This window comes from Ranitomeya imitator, chromosome 6, assembly GCF_032444005.1.
Source record: "Ranitomeya imitator isolate aRanImi1 chromosome 6, aRanImi1.pri, whole genome shotgun sequence".
Lineage (NCBI taxonomy): Eukaryota > Metazoa > Chordata > Amphibia > Anura > Dendrobatidae > Ranitomeya > Ranitomeya imitator.
The window spans coordinates 348,862,443-348,880,643 of record NC_091287.1 but is presented as its reverse complement, the minus strand read 5'-3'; positions in this window follow the sequence as shown (position 1 = coordinate 348,880,643).

Sequence of the window (18,201 nt, the reverse complement as noted above, 5' to 3'; positions counted from 1 at the left end):
TAGCATTAATATCAATAGTTGGATTATTTGGAAGTTTCTCATAAGTAGAAGTATCAGATAAAAGTTCATACATTTTATCTTTATAGTCCTGCTTGTTAAGGACAACAATGAGACCTCCTTTGTCACTTCTTTTGATAATGATGTTTTTCATGCGTTTAAGTTCACTCAAGGCTCTCCCCTGTCTCCGGGATAAATTACTTTGATTCGTCTCTTTCCAACCGTCCTTGAGATTTTTCAGATCTTTCTCAATTAGTTCCTGGAATTTATCCATACAGTCTACTCTAGACTACAAAGGATAAAAATAAGGATTTTTTGTTGCAAAGTTTTCCGAGGAATTGCATAACCTGGTGGTGGATTCTTCTTGTTGGTCTTTAGATAATTTCAATAAGCAATTTAGTGCAACTTGTTCTTTAAATTCCAAACCTTCAAACTCATTTAATTCGTTGGAAATTGTGGTTGTTTGCATAGATGCATCATGTTCTGAAAAAAAATGTTTTTTTTATGGTAAGATTTCTCATAAACTTATTTATATCCAGAATAGTCAAAAAAAGATTAAAGTCAGAGTCCGGTACGAAATTCAAGCCCAGAGCCAATACATCCAATTGGCCTTCAGTAAAAGGTTGCGACAATAAATTAATCACATTGCCAGTATTTATTATTTGTGTTTCCTTCTGTATCGGGTAATTATTCCTTGTTGATTTCTTGTGCTTTCTCCCGGATCTTCTCTTACGTTTTTTGAGTTTATTGCATATCTTTTTCTGTTTTCTCGAGTGTTACTCACAACAGATGCATCCGACATGCTAGCATTGGTGTCGGAAGATTCAGGCTCTGTTGATGTAAAATACACCTGTGGTCTTTCGGTTGGTCTATTTTGGGAGTGGCTTTTTTTCAGGATAGGTTTGGGTGATTTATACATTTTTTCCCATTTGCCCCAATCATAAACACTATCCGTCTTGTAATCATTAAGATCTCTCTCAAATTTGCGTCTTTTCCTGTTCATAATCTCATTTTCCAAAATGCTCACATTATCTTTAAGTTGTTTCAGAGAGGACTCAAAAAGTGGCAACATTTTAAATTCTTCCAAAGTCTTATTTATCTTTTCCACATTAATTTGAGTTTCCTCCAATTTTGTCTGTTCATTTTTTATAATCAATTTCATTAAATTTAGTGAGCAAATGGAAAGAATTTGATTCCACTCCTTTTTAAAATCTTCAGAATAAGGAGTTGTTGAGATCTTTTTGATTCTCAAACCACGCGGAATCATTTCTTTCGCCACGTAGTTTTGTAAGGTAGTATGATTCCACCATAGTCTTGTTTCTAATTTCATGAGTTTCTCAGCTTCAATTAAATGCGTGGTAAAGTCATTACTTTCTACTGACTCAAAGCCTGTGTTCCTGAACACCTGGGCTGCTTTTGCAAGTCTCTCTTGAGATTGCATAGTAGTTCACATAGAATAAAACAAAAGAAAAAAATCAAAAAGCAAACACCAAACAAGTCCACTGGAATGTGCTATAAATAGGAAAAAGTCAGGAGACCACGGCAAGGTCAGAAAATATCCAGCAAATATAGCAAAAAAAAACGGCTAAAAGCCGCAGCCAGCTCACCGACCAGACCACCAGATGTAGAGCATAGAGTCCGTCCTGACCCAGACGCCAAGCGATAGCGAACAAAAGAAGATGAATGGGTACTCCAGCTCCAATAAAAGGTGAAAGTCTTTATTATTCCAAAGTTAAAAAGGATAATATAACGCACATAGTGAACAAATAGGTGAAAGCGACAGTCCCGGCTACGCGTTTCGATCCATAAGGATCTTACTCATAGAGAATACACATACCATCAAATATGATAACAAGCCATATGTGTCTTTACAATTTAGTCCTCAATTTAATCTTATTAGAGACATTATTAATAAGAGATTACCTATTTTGTATGAGGATTCCACGCTTATGCATATTCTCAAGGATGGTGTTAATGTGGTAGCTAGAAGGGCTCAGACCATAGGAAATTCCATTGCCCCTTATTCTCTGTCTCCAATCTGTAAATCCAGAACTTGGCTTGAGTGCAAGGGTTTCTTTAACCCCTTCATGACCCAGCCTATTTTGACCTTAACCCCTTTACCCCCAAGGGTGGTTTGCACGTTAATGACCGGGCCAATTTTTACAATTCTGACCACTGTCCCTTTATGAGGTTATAACTCTGGAACGCTTCAATGGATCCTGGTGATTCTGACATTGTTTTCTCGTGACATATTGTACTTCATGACAATGGTAAAAATTCTTTGATAGTACCTGCGTTTATTTGTGAAAAAAACGGAAATTTGGCGAAAATTATGAAAATTTCGCAATTTTCCAACTTTGAATTTTTATGCAATTAAATCACAGAGATATGTCACACAAAATACTTAATAAGTAACATTTCCCACATGTCTACTTTACATCAGCACAATTTTGGAACCAAAATTTTTTTTTGTTAGGGAGTTATAAGGGTTAAAAGTTGACCAGCAATTTCTCATTTCTACAACACCATTTTATTTTAGGGACCACATCTCATTTGAAGTCATTTTGAGGGGTCTATATGATAGAAAATACCCAAGTGTGACACCATTCTAAAAACTACACCCCTCAAGGTGCTCAAAACCATATTCAAGAAGTTTATTAACCCTTCTGGTGCTTCACAGGAATTTTTTGAATGTTTAAATAAAAATGAACATTTAACTTTTTTTCACAAAAAATTTAATTCAGCTCCAATTTGTTTTATTTTACCAGGAGAAAATGGACCCCAAACATTGTTGTACAATTTGTCCTGAGTATGCCAATACCCCACATGTGGGGGTAAACCACTGTTTGGGCGCATGGCAGAGCTCGGAAGCGAAGGAGTGCCATTTGACTTTTCAATGCAAAATTGACTGGAATTGAGATGGGACGCCATGTTTCGTTTGGAGAGCCCCTGATGTGGCTAAACATTGAAACCCCCCACAAGTGACACCATTTTGGAAAGTAGACCCCCTAAGGAACTTATCTAGAGGTGTGGTGAGCACTTTGATCCACCAAGTGCTTCACAGAAGTTTATAATGTAGAACCGTAAAAATAAAAAATCATATTTTTTCACAAAAATTATCTTTTCGCCCCCAATTTTTTATTTTCCCAAGGGTAAGAGAAGAAATTGGACCCCAAAAGTTGTTGTACAATTTGTCCTGAGTACGCTGATAGCCCATATGTGGGGGTAAACCACTGTTTGGGCGAATGGGAGAGCTCGGAAGGGAAGGAGCGCCGTTTGACTTTTCAAAGCAAAATTGACAGGAATTGAGATGGGACGCCATGTTGCGTTTGAAGAGCCACTGATGTGCCTAAACATTGAAACCCCCCACAAATGACACCATTTTGGAAAGTAGACCCCCTAAGGAACTTATCTAGAGGTGTGGTGAGCACTTTGACCCACCAAGTGCTTCACAGAAGTTTATAATGCAGAGCCGTAAAAATAAAACAAAATTTTTTTCCCACAAAAATTTTTTTTTTAGCCCCCAGTTTTGTATTTTCCTGAGGGTAACAGGAGAAATTGGACCCCAAAATTTGTTGCCCAATTTGTCCTGAGTGCGATGATACACCATATGTGGGGGGAACCACTGTTTGGGCACATGGGAGGGCTCAGAAGGGAAGGAGTGCCATTTGAATGCAGACTTAGATGGAATGGTCTGCAGGTGTCACATTGCGTTTGCAGAGCCCCTAATGTACCTAAACAGTAGAAACCCCCCACAAGTGACACCATTTTGGAAAGTAGACCCCCTTAGGAACTTATCTAGATGTGTGCTGAGCGCTTTGACCCACCAAGGGCTTCACAGAAGTTTATAATGGAAAGCCGTAAAAATAAAACAAAAAAATTTTCCCACAAAAATTATTTTTTAGCCCCCAGTTTTGTATTTTCCCGAGGGTAACAGGAGAAATTCGACCCCACAATTTGTTGTCCAATTTGTCCTGAGTGCGCTGATACCCCATATGTGAGGGGGAACCACTGTTTGGGCGCATGGGAGGGCTCGGAAGGGAAGGAGCTCCATTTGGAATGAGGACTTAGATGGAATGGTCTGCAGGTGTCACATTGCATTTGCAGAGCCCCTAATGTACCTAAACAGTAGAAACCTCCCACAAGTGACACCATTTTGGAAACTAGACCCCCTAAGGAACTCATCTAGATGTGTTGTGATAGCTTTAAACGCCCAAGTGTTTCACTACAGTTTGTAACGCAGAGCCGTGAAAATTTTTAAAAAAAAATCTTTCCCCCCAAAATTATTTTTTAGCCCCCAGTTTTGTATTTTCCCGAGGGTAAGAGGAGAAATTCGACCCCAAAAGTTGTTGTCCAATTTGTCCTGAGTACGCTGATACCCCGTATATTGGGGTAACTAGACCCCCCAGGGAACTAATCTAGATGTGTTGTGAGAACTTTGAACCCCCAAGTGCTTCACTACAGTTTATAACGCAGAGCCGTGAAAATAAAAAATCTTTTTTTTTCCCACAAAAAATATGTTTTAGCCCCGAGTTTTGTATTTTCCCAAGGGTAACAGGAGAAATTGGACCCCAAAAGTTGTTGTCCTATTTGTCCTGAGTACGCTGATACCCCATATGTTGGGGTAAACCCCTGTTTGGGCACACGGGAGAGCTCGGAAGGGAAGAAGCACTGTTTTACTTTTTCAACGCAGAATTGGCTGGAATTGAGATCGGACGCCATGTCGCGTTTGGAGATCCCCTGATGTGCCTAAACAGTGGAAACCCCCCAATTATAACTGATACCCTAATCCAAACACATCCCTAACCCCAATCCCAACAGTAACCCTAACCACACCTCTAACCCTGACACACCCCTAACCCTAATCCCAACCCTATTCCCAACCGTAAATGTAATCTAAACCCTAACTGTAACTTTAGCCCCAACCCAAACTGTAGCCCTAGCCCTAACCCTAGCCCTAACCCTAATCCTAACCCTAACCCTAACCCTAGCCCTAACCCTAGCCCTAACCCTAGCCCTAACCCTAGCCCTAGCCCTAACCCTAGCCCTAACCCTAACCCTAGCCCTAACCCTAGCCCTAACCCTAGCCCTAACCCTAACCCTAGCCCTAACCCTAGCCCTAACCCTAACCCTAGCCCTAACCCTAGCCCTAGCACTAACCCTAGCCCTAACCCTAGCCCTAGCCCTAGCCCTAACCCTAGCCCTAACCCTAGCCCTAACTCTAACCCTAGCCCTAATGGGAAAATGGAAATAAATACATTTTTTTAATTTTTCCCTAACTAAGGGGGTGATGAAGGGGGGTTTGATTTACTTTTATAGCGGGTTTTTTAGCGGATTTTTATGATTGGCAGCCGTCACACACTGAAAGACGCTTTTTATTGCAAAAAATATTTTTTGCGTTACCACATTTTGAGAGCTATAATTTTTCTATATTTTGGTCCACAGAGTCATGTGAGGTCTTGTTTTTTGCGGGACGAGTTGACGTTTTTATTGGTAACATTTTTGGGCACGTGACATTTTTTGATCGCTTTTTATTCCAATTTTTGTGAGGCAGAATGACCAAAAACCAGCTATTCATGAATTTCTTTTGGGGGAGGCGTTTATACCGTTCCGCGTTTGGTAAAATTGATAAAGCAGTTTTATTCTTCTGGTCAGTACGATTACAGCGACACCTCATTTATATCATTTTTTTAATGTTTTGGCGCTTTTATACAATAAAAACTATTTTATAGAAAAAATAATTATTTTGGCATCGCTTTATTCTCATGACTATAACTTTTTACTTTTTTGCTGATGATGCTGTATGGCGGCTCGTTTTTTGTGGGACAAGATGACGCTTTCAGCGGTATAATGGTTATTTATATCTGTCCTTTTGATCGCGTGTTATTCCACTTTTTGTTCGGCGGTATGATAATAAAGCGTTGTTTTTTTGCCTCGTTTTTTTTTTTTTTTCTTACGGTGTTTACTGAAGGGGTTAACTAGTGGGCCAGTTTTATAGGTCGGGCCGTTACGGATGCGGCGATACTAAATATGTGTACTTTTATTGTTTTTTTTTTTTATTTAGATAAAGAAATGTATTTATGGGAATAATATATATATTTTTTTTCATTATTTTGGAATATTTTTTTTTACTTTTTTTTACACATTTGAAATTTTTTTTTTTTACTTTTTTACTTTGTCCCAGGGGGGACATCACAGATCAGTGATCTGACAGTTTGCACAGCACTCTGTCAGATCACTGATCTGACATGCAGCGCTGCAGCCTTCACAGTGCCTGCTCTGAGTTCGCTCTGTGGAGCCACCTCCCTCCCTGCAGGACCCGGATCCGCGGCCATCTTGGATCCGGGGCTGGAGGGAGCAGGGAGGGAGGTGAGACCCTCGCAGCAACGCGATCACATCGCGTTGCTGCTGGGGGGCTCAGGGAAGCCCGCAGGGAGCCCCCTCACTGCGGGAAGCTTCCCTGTACCGCCGGCACATCGCGATCATCTTTGATCGCGGTGTGCCGGGGGTTAATGTGCCGGGGGCGGTCCGTGACCGCTCCTGGCACATAGTGCCGGATGTCAGCTGCGATAGGCAGCTGACACCCGGCCACGATCGGCGGCGCTCCCCCCGTGAGCGCCACCGATCGCGCTGGACGTACTATCCCGTCCATGGTCATAGGGGCCCACCCCACATGGACGGGATAGTACGTCCGATGTCAGAAAGGGGTTAAAGACCTTGCCGTTTTTTGCAATTCTGACCAGTGTCCCTTTATGAGGTAATAACTCAGGAACGCTTCAACGGATCCTAGCGGTTCTGAGATTGTTTTTTCGTGACATATTGGGCTTCATGTTAGTGGTAAATTTAGGTCAATAAATTATGCATTTATTTGTGATAAAATCGGAAATTTGGCGAAAATTTTGAAAATTTCGCAATTTTCACATTTTGAATTTTTATTCTGTTAAACCAGAGAGTTATGTGACACAAAATATTTAATAAATAACATTTCCCACATGTTTACTTTACATCAGCACAATTTTGGAAACAAAATTTTTTTTTGCTAGGAAGTTATAAGGGTTAAAATTTGACCAGCGATTTCTCATTTTTACAACGAAATTTACAAAACCATTTTTTTAGGGACCACCTCACATTTGAAGTCAGTTTGAGGGGTCTATATGGCTGAAAATACCCAAAAGTTACACCATTCTAAAAACTGCACCCCTCAAGGTACTCAAAACCACATTCCAGAAGTTTATTAACCCTTCAGGTGCTTCACAGCAGCAGAAGCAACATGGAAGGAAAAAATGAACATTTAACTTTTTAGTCACAAAAATTATCTTTTAGCAACAATTTTTTTATTTTCCCAATGGTAAAAGGAGAAACTGAACCACGTAAGTTGTTGTCCAATTTGTCGTGAGTACGCTGATACCTCATATGTGGGGGTAAACCACTGTTTGGGCGCACGGCAGGGCTTGGAAGGGAAGGAGTGCCATTTGACTTTTTGAATCAAAAATTGGCTCCACTTTTTAGCGGACACCATGTCACGTTTGGAGAGCCCCCGTGTGCCTAAAAATTGGAGCTCCCCCACAAGTGACCCCATTTTGGAAACTAGATGCCCCAGGGAACTTATCTAGATGCATAGTGAGCACTTTGAATCCCCAGGTGCTTCACAAATTGATCCGTAAAAATGAAAAAGTACTTTTTTTTCACAAAAAAATTCTTTTAGCCTCAATTTTTTCATTTTCACATGGGCAACAGGATAAAATGGATCCTAAAATTTGTTGGGCAATTTCTCCTGAGTACACTGATACCTCATATGTGTGGGTAAACCACTGTTTGGGCACATGGTAAGGCTCGGAAGAGAAGGCGTGCCATTTGACTTTTTGAATGGAAAATTAGCTCCAATTGTTAGCGGACACCATGTCGCGTTTGGAGAGCCCCTGTGTGCCTAAACATTGGAGCTCCCCCACAAGTGACCCCATTTTGGAAACTAGACCCCCCAAGGAACTTATCTAGATGTGTGGTGAGGACTTTGAACCCCCAGGTGCTTCACAGAAGTTTATAACGCAGAGCCATGAAAATATAAAATAATTTTTCTTTCCTCAAAAATGATTTTTTTAGCCTGGAATTTCCTATTTTGCCAAGGGTAATAGGAGAAATAGGACCCCAAATGTTGTTTTGCAGTTTGTCCTGAGTGCGCTGATACCCCATATGTGGGGGTAAACCACTGTTTGGGCGCACGGCAGGGCTCGGAAGGGAAGGCACGCCATTTGGCTTTTTAAATGGAAAATTAGCTCCAATCATTAGCGGACACCATGTCACGTTTGGAGAGCCCCTGTGTGCCTAAACATTGGAGATCCCCCAGAAATGACCCCATTTTGGAAACTAGTCCACCAAAGGAACTAATCTAGATGTGTGGTGAGGACTTTGAACCCCCAAGTGCTTCACAGAAGTTTATAACGCAGAGCCATGAAAAAAAAAAAATTATTTTCTCAAAAATGATCTTTTAGCCTGCAATTTTTTATTTTCCCAAGGGTATCAGGAGAAAAAAGTTGTTGTCCAGTTTCTCCTGAGTACGCTGATACCCCATATGTGGGGGTAAACCACTGTTTGGGCACATGCCGGGGCTCGGAAGTGAAGTAGTGACGTTTTGAAATGCAGACTTTGATGGAATGCTCTGTGGGCGTCACGTTGCGTTTGCAGAGCCCCTGCTGTGGCTTAACAGTAGAAACCCCCCACAAGTGACCCCATTTTGGAAACTAGACCCCGAAAGGAACTTATCTAGATGTGTGGTGAGCACTTTCAACCCCCAAGTGCTTCACAGAAGTTTATAATACAGAGCCGTGAAAATAATAAATACGTTTTCTTTCCTCAAAAATAATTATTTAGCCCAGAATTTTTTAATTTTCCCAAGGGTAACAGGAGAAATTTGACCCCAATATTTGTTGTCCAGTTTCTCCTGAGTACGGTGATACCCCATATGTGGGGGTAAACTACTGTTTGGGCACATGACGTTTTGAAATGCAGACTTTGATGGAATGCTCTGCGGGCATCACGTTGCGTTTGCAGAGCCCCTGGTGTGCCTAAACAGTAGAAACCCCCACAAGTGACCCCATTTTGGAAACTAGACCCCGAAAGGAACTTATCTAGATGTGTGGTGAGCACTTTGAACCCCCAAGTGCTTCACAGAAGTTTACAACGCAGAGCCGTGAAAATAAAAAATCATTTTTCTTTCCTCAAAAATGATGTTTTAGCAAGCATTTTTTTATTTTCACAAGGGTAACAGGAGAAATTGGACCCCAGTAATTGTTGCGCAGTTTGTCTTGAGTATGCTGGTACCCCATATGTGGGGGTAAACCACTGTTTGGGCACACGTCAGGGCTCGGAATTGAGGGAGCACCATTTGACTTTTTGAATACGAGATTGGCTGGAATCAATGGTGGCGCCATGTTGCGTTTGGAGACCCCTGGTGGGCCTAAACAGTGGAAACCCCTCAATTCTAACTCCAACACTAACCCCAACACACCCCTAACTCTAATCCCAACTGTAGCGATAACCCTAATCACAACCCTAACCCCAACACACCCCTAACCCTAACCACAACCCTAATTCCAACCCTAACCCTAAGGCTATGTGCCCACGTTGCGGATTCGTGTGAGATTTTTCAGCATCATTTTTGAAAAATCCGTGGGTAAAAGGCACTGCATTTTACCTGCGGATTTACCGCGGATTTCCAGTGTTTTTTGTGCGGATTTCACCTGCGGATTCCTATTGAGGAACAGGTGTAAAATGCTGCGGAATCCGCACAAAGAATTGACATGCTGCGGAAAATACAACGCAGCGTTTCCGCGCGGTATTTTCCGCACCATGGGCACAGCGGATTTGGTTTTCCATGGTACTGTACACCTGATGGAACACTGCTGCGAATCCGCAGCGGCCAATCCACTGCGGATCCGCAGCCAAATCCGCACCGTGTGCACATAGCCTAATTCTAAAGGTATGTGCACACGCTGCGGAAACCGCTGCGGATCCGCAGCAGTTTCCCATGAGTTTACAGTTCAATGTAAACATATGGGAAACAAAAATCGCTGTACACATGCTGCAGAAAAACTGCACGGAAACGCAGCGGTTTACATTCCGCAGCATGTCACTTCTTTGTGCGGATTCCGCAGCGGTTTTACAACTGCTCCAATAGAAAATCGCAGTTGTAAAACCGCAGTGAAATGCGCAGAAAAAAGCGGTAAATCCGCCATAAATCCGCAGCGGTTTAGCACTGCGGATTTATCAAATCCGCAGCGGAAAAATCCGCAGAGGACCAGAATACGTGTGCACATACCGAAACCCTACCCCTAACCCTAGCACTAACCCTACCCCTAGCCCTAACCCTACCCTACCCCTAACCCTACCCCTAACCCTAGCCCTAACCCTAACCCTACCCCTAACCCTAGCCCTAACCCTACCCCTAACCCTACCCCTAACCCTACCCCTAACCCTACCCCTAACCCTAACCCTAACCCTAGCCCTAACCCTACCCCTAACCCTAACCCTACCCCTAACCCTAACCCTAGCCCTAACCCTATTCTAACATTAGTGGAAAAAAAAATTCTTTATTTTTTTATTGTCCCTGTCTATGGGGGTGACAAAGGGAAGGGGTGTCATTTATTATTTTTTTTATTTTGATCACTGAGATAGATTATATCTCAGTGATCAAAATGCACTTTGGAATGAATCTGCCGGCCGGCAGATTCGGCGGGCGCACTGCGCATGCGCCCGCCATTTTGGAAGATGGCGGCGCCCGGGGCGAAGACGGACGGACCCCGGCAGGATCGGTAAGTATGATGGGGTGGGGGGAGAGCACAGGGGGGGATCGGAGCATGGGGGGGTGAATCGAAGCACGGGAGGGGTGGAACGGAGCACGGGGGGTAGAACGGAGCACGGGGGGGTGGAACGGAGCACGGGGGGTGGAACGGAGCATGGAGGGGGGTGGATCGGAGTGCAGGGGGGGTGATTGAAGCACGGGGGAGCGGCCAAGAGCACGGGGGGGAGCGGAGCACAGGACGGAGGGGAGCCGGAGCAGTGTAAAAAAAGAAAAAAAAGAAAGGGAGTCCGCACAATCAGATCAATGAGTCACATACTGCTTCACAGCTGATAAAGCGTTATATTGCCACAGCGGACTCCGGGTGCTCAGCCAGAAAAAATGTGAGTTCAAATGTTTGTATCAACTAACAAGAAGGAGAGCACTCACCATCCGCTTATGTTTCAATCTTTATTCTAAGAGACGGGGAGACCCGTGGAAGCGCGGCAGCGTGAAACGGCCGTCGTCTCTTGGAACCACTGTTCCCCTGATATGGTCCTGCTATTGACATAATGTCAGAATAAATACTGAAACATATGCGGATGGTGAGTGCTCTCCTTCTTGTTAGTTGATAAAAAGAGTCCAGTAGTGTTGATACTGGTGCTGAAGCTGAACCATCATACTAACAATACTTATAAGGACTAATTTTGTGCTGATTGCATCAGATATAATCTGCATTTAGCCTAAGTAGGGAGAGAGAGTTGAAGAAGCGGGGAGAATGGCTGAAAACAGTTTTGAGGCACGGATTAGGGCTTTGCAGTCAGTTGCTAAATATATAGCTGCAGCAGTTGACCACATTTTTATTTTTTGGGTGAAAAAAATTACTATATTGTTATCCAGAGAATATAAGGCACTTTGCAGTACATTTATGTAATCTAAAACACTCCAAAAAAGCGTTGAAACATTTTTCTGCATTCAATTACTCATTCATATACTATTGTGTGGTCTGTGGTACATTTTAGTGTTATGTAACATATAAAAATTGTTGAAACAGCTTTCTATATTCAATTTCTTATCCATATACTTTTACATGGTCTGTGGTATATTTTGGTTTTATGTAACAGTAAAGAGAAGGAATATAAACCAGCTCACCCATAATGTCATGATTAAGGGAGCTGTCTCCAGAAACGCATTGAGATTCTTACTCCTTTGCTTTGTGCTGAAGTTTGTATCCTCCATGTTTAAGTTTGTGAATAAAGAAAACTTTTTTTCACGGATTCGGTGAAGCTGGATATTTTTTTCTTTTGGATTATATAACAGTAAAAAGAAGCATTGAAACATTTTTATGCATTCAATTACTCATAGATATACTATTACTTGGTCTGTGATACATTTTGGTATTATATAACAGTCCAAAAATGTGTTGAAATTTTTTTCATATTCAACTACTCAACCTTATACTATTACGTGGTTTGTAGTACATTTCAGTGTTATATTACACTTCCAAAAAATGTTGAAACATTTTTCTGTATTCAATTACTCATCCATATACTATTACATGGTCTGGGGTACATTTCAGTGTTATTTAAAAGTTATATATAAGGGAGATGACAAACATGTATATACTGAGGGGAAAATGAGAGGTGTGAGGTGAAAATGAAAAGGTGTGAGTGCAAAATGAGAGGAGTGAGGGAAAATAGTGGAGTGATTGGAAAATGACAGATGTGAGGTCGAAATGACAAGTGTTAGGGGGAATGAGAGGAGTGAGGGGGAAAATAAGAGGAGTGAGGGGGAAAATGAGAGGTGTAAGGGAGAAAATGAGAGATGTGAGGGGAAAATGAGAGGCGTGATGGGAAAATAAGAGAAGGGAGGTGCTATAACTAACCACAGATATTTACTATGCCCAGGCAACGCTGGGCTCTTCAGCTAGTCCACTATAAAGTCCATCTCAACCATCTCCCAGGGCCTGTCTGTCATAGACAAGAGATAGAGCAAGCTCACGGGCATCTGCCTGGAAGACCAATTCCTTGCACACAAGACACAGGCTTGTACACAATCCTTGACATCACACACCATCTGAGGCCACCAATAAGACTTCTCAAGCAACTAGGTGGTCCTCTTGATGCCGAGATGACCACCCAACTTGGAGGTGTGTGCCCACCAGAGAACCTCCGGCAGCAGATTGGGTGGTACATAAGATTTGCCCAGAGGTACCTGCTCAAGGGACACCAGAGCCACTGTTCAAAGACTCTCCAAAAGGCCTATCAGACGTAGCTCATCCCAATCCTTGGATGAGACTACTGAATGGGACAGGGTATTGGTACGTTATTTCTTCTTCCCAGATGACAAATGAATGGTAAAATTGAACCGGAGAAGAATAGGGACTACCTAGCCTGGCGAAAATTCAGCCGCTGGGCTGTCTGGAGGTAGAGCAGATTTTTATGGTCCGTAAAGACCTAAAAAGGGATGCATAGCTTCCTCCAGGAGATGTCTCCACTACGCAAAGGCCAACCTCATGGCAAGCAGTTCCCTGTCCCCGATGGAATAATTCCTCTCCGCTGGAGAAAAGGTCTTGGAAAAAAAGAAACATGGATGTTTCCGACCTTGAGCATCCTTTTGATGTAGGACTACTCCAGCCTCAATGGAGGAGACATCCACATCCAAGATAAAAAGTTTATCAACATCAGGATGATGAAGAACTGGTGCCTAAGCAAAATGTGTCTTCAGGGAGGTAAAGGACTTGGAGACCTCCTCAGACCACTACTTAGGATTATCTCCCTTCATGGTGAGGGTTACCAAGGGAGCCGCCAGAGAGAAGTGGGGAATGAACTGGCGATAATAGTTAATAAATCCCATAAAGTGCTGAACTGCTTATATCTGGAGAATAGATGAGAATGTCATCCAGATATACCACCACAAATGTGGATAACATCTCCCGAAAGAGGTCATTCATGAAATCCTGAAAGACTGCTGGGGCATTACAGAGACCGAATGGCGTTACTAAGTACTCATAATGACCATCATGAGTATTAAAAGCGGTCTTCCAATCGTCTCCACCACGTATACAATTAGATTATAAGCCCCTTGCAAGTCTAACATGGTAAATATCCTAGCTACCCGCAGTCTGTCAAAGAGCTCGGAGATTAACAGCAAAGGAAACTTATTCTTGATTGTGATGGCATTCAAACCCCTATAATCTATACAAGGGTTTAATGCATTCTTCTTTTGGATGAAGAAGAACCCTGCCCCAGCTGGAGTCACTGATTTCCTAATAAACCCCATCACCATATTCTCCCTGATGTACTCTGACATAGCCTCAGTCTTTGAGGGAGACAAAGGGTAAACACGCCCATGTGGAGGCTCTGCCCCCGTAATGAGGTCTATGGCACAATCATAGGGGTGATGAGTCTTTTTAGAGAACATGTCAGCATACTGCCAGTAGTGCCTAGGTAGGGAAGTGAGTTCTGTAGTGACCTCAGAGGACCCTATGGAAGCTTGGGCCTCAAGACATTGTCCCTCACAAGAATTACTCTAACCCAGTATGCTCCCTGTTGCCCAATTGATACTGATTGAATGGCGACGCAACCAAGGTAAACCTAAAAGTACCTCATCTATGCCCTCAGAGAGTACTAGAAAAGAGATACTCTTCAGATGTTTAGGGGACACTATGAGGGTAAGGAATTTTCTCTGGTGTGTAATTTGATTAGGAAGAGCAGACCCGTTAACCACCCGAATGGTGACAGGGCTATAGATCCTGACCAAGGGACCTGCGTGCCACAGGACGAAGGCAGAATATAAAAAATTGCCCTCAGCCCCAGAATCCACACAGGCCTTTGCAGTCTATTCATATGACAGGGAAACCTTAAAGGTTAACTTGGGGGACACAACAGCCATGTCTAGTGAACCTCCTCTCATAGCCACTAGAAGCGGTCATCTTCCCTGATGCCTGGGACACTTATTGGCTTAATGTCCAGCCTGACCACAAACAAAGCAGGTCGGTTGAGAATGTACAGGACGGGAATTTGATTCCGCCTGAGAGACCTCCCTGGGCTCAACCATATTGCACGTTTGAACCAGAGTTTCCATAGGATTGGTAAAGTTTGGAGCTAACTGAATCCTTAGTCTACACTAAGCGCACTACAACCTTTGTTCAGCATGCCAAAGATCAATGTGAGTGGATACAGATATTAAATCCCCAAGTGTAGCTGGAATCTCCCTAGTGGCCAGAGCATCCTTAACGTGGTCGGCAAGGCCCATCCAAAATATGGGGATTAGGACCTTTTCTGACCACTCCAACTTGGACGCAAAGGTCCGGAATGGGACGGAGAATTGGGTGACCGAGGAAAAGCCCTGAGGTAATGCCAAGAGTTGGAGTGTGGCATCATGGGTAACCAGAGGACCTAGAAAGACATGTTTCAGAGCGCCCAGAAAGTGAGAAACGCTCTGGATCTCCTGGTCATTATGTTCCCACAGTGGCGTAGCCCACTCCAACACCCTGTCCGTCAACAGAGAGACAACAAATCCCACCTTAACTCATTCAGATGGGAAATGAGAGGCCAGTAGCACCAACTGAATTGAGTACTGGTTTACAAAACCCCTGCAAGCCTTGTTGTCCCCCTGAGAACTTGTCAGGTGATGGGAAACGTGAAAAAGATGGAACAGGTGTTGCAGCCGAAACCCTAGCAGCGGCTTCGCTGGCTGCTTGTGCCACTACTGCAGATAATTCCCCAGCTGAAGTCGTCCCCTCAAGCATGGACAACCTGCACTCCAGCTGCTAGAAAAATTGCAAGAGATGCTGCTTGTCTGCCATTACTAGCCAGACCATGAAGCTAATATACTGCTAGGGTTGGCGGATTGCACTAAATAAATATAAGTAATAAAGTGCAATCGCAACCCGAGGTCCACCGTGCAGAGATAGATAACTGCTTCTAGTGAACAATGGTGAAAGCACAACAGCGAGCGACTGCTGGGACCGACGTCTATGCTGAGTCCGAATGGGAGACCGCAGAGGCAAATATGGCTTGGGATCTATCCCGTGCAGCAGGAGAATCCCAGCGCCTAACACATGGTTTCTGTTACATTTCGGTGGTATATAACACTCCAAAAAAGCATTTTTTCAGTAATAATTTACTCTTCCATAGATTATTGCATGCTCTGGGGTTCAATTGTATATAACACTCCAAAAAAGAGTTAAAAAATGTTTCTGTATTTAGTTACTCACCCATAGAGTTGCTAGTGCTCTGGTGTACAATTAAATGGTATGCTGTCTATGACTACAAAAAAGCATTCAAACATTTTTTGGTATTATATTTCTCATCCATAAAGTATTATGAGCTTTCTATTACATGTCGGCATTATATAACACTCCAATAAAGCATTGACAAATGTTTCTGTATTCATTTAATCATGCATGAAGTATTACGTGCTCTGGGGTACATTTATATGATATATACCACTTCAAAAAAGACTCAAAAATGTTTCTGGATTGAATTAATGATCCGTACAGTTTAACGTACTTAGTGGGCAACAATTTGACAAAGATGGCAGAATCCTTCGAGAATCTCAAGGAAGCAAAGAGAGGAATATCGGAGCCAAACCAAGCTGGCATGATAGTGGAGGTGGCACTACCCTGTAGTCCAGAACCGGATGCTTTTCCAGAACCATCAAGGTCTGAACACAGGTCGCAGCCTCACGGCTCGGGTTCTTGTGGACTGCATGTAAGAGCGCCAGGATCCAGCAACAAATGAGCGGACTGCTGGTCCTCGGATTGTCAGAAGAAGGAGGCAAGCCAGGACCAAGTCTGCAGAAATGCAAGCGGTCCCGCTAGCTGCATGATACGGACAGTTGGCATCCCGGTGGGATGTTGTTGCATACAACCGGCAGAGGAGATGGGGGACATGCAAGAGTTTGCGGCCCATGAACACATCTCAAGCAACCAGCAGGAAGTAGGAATGGAAAACTTGTCTCAAAGACAGCAAGAGTTGATGGCTGAAACCAAGGTCATGTTCCTAAAAATGGAGGCCTAACATCACTGATATGCGGTGAGTGTGATCTGAGATGGAAAGGAGCAGGATGAATCCTTTTTGAGATGTGAACAGGAGCGGGAAAGGCTCATTAAAGTGGCTTGAGATGGAAATACTACCCCCTAGAGATTCTACTGTCCTTGGGTTTCTCCTCCTTCTATGTGGGAGTAGGAGATGGTACAGGTGATACAGGTGGCTTTGGCCCATTTCCACAATTCAGTGGGGCTTTGGCACTACCTAAAGCCTGGTCAGTTACACCCCAGCAACCAAGGAATCGGGCTCCAGGAAGCTGGTGGAGGAAGTCCCCCAAGCCTCCCGAGCAAGGACAAGAAAAGCGGACACTTGAAGAGGATTACTGTATTATCTTCCTTATAATTTTCTAGCTTTGCACTCTCTTTATAAGTGCGGGAGTATTAGAGGTGTAGAAATTTGTTTTTTCCAAAATTGATAATGTCATCCATACACTAGAACTTGGTTTGTGTGAAATTCTCTTGGTTTGAAATAGAAAACAAAATTGAATTACTACAGGTGTAGAAATTTGTTTTAAACACAGACACATGGAGCATATAAACCACCAAAAAATATAAAAAAATAAATTTTAATGATAATTTTACAACATATACAAGACAATAATGTATCACAGCAGATCACAGTGCTATTGTAGTCTGGTACAAGGTGTACCAAATAAATGGTGTCATCCCACAGGCATGAAAACAGATGAAGTGACCTTCACAATAAATTATATAGAAACATAACGTGCCAGTGCATGTATTCATAATGAAAACCAGACCACCAGTGGCAGAATCTTATCACAAAACTAGAAAAGTATGGCATCATACAGATATTCTAAAGTCAATGTACCGAGTCATGCCACTACTAGTTCTAACCTGTATTCATGGCTGTGGGTGTGACATGCCCCAAAGCACGTTTTGCGTCTGCTTTCTCAGGGCCTTCCTGAGAAATTTGAAATTTGGTTGTTCAAAATTGACTATCGTCATCTATACTCTAGAATTTGGTTTGTGTAAAATTTTGTCAATTTGAAATAAAAACCTAAATTGGTCTGCTACAGGTGTAGAAATTTGGTTGTTCAAAAATTGACTATTGTCATAAAAAGTCTAGTACTTGGTTTGTATGAAATTTTGCTGGTTTCAAATAAAAAACAAAATTGGTCTACTACAGGTGAAGAAATGTAGTTGTTCAAAAATTGCCTATACTTATATATACTGTTGAACTTGGTTTGTGTGAAATTTTGTAGGTTTAAAATAAAAAAAATATTGTCCTGCTACAGGTGTAAAAATGTGGTTGTTCAAAAATTGACTATTGTTATCCTAACTTATTTGGATTATTCTCTTTAAGCAAAAATGAAAAGGTGGTATAGGGGTACCAAAAATAGACGCATATCATTTA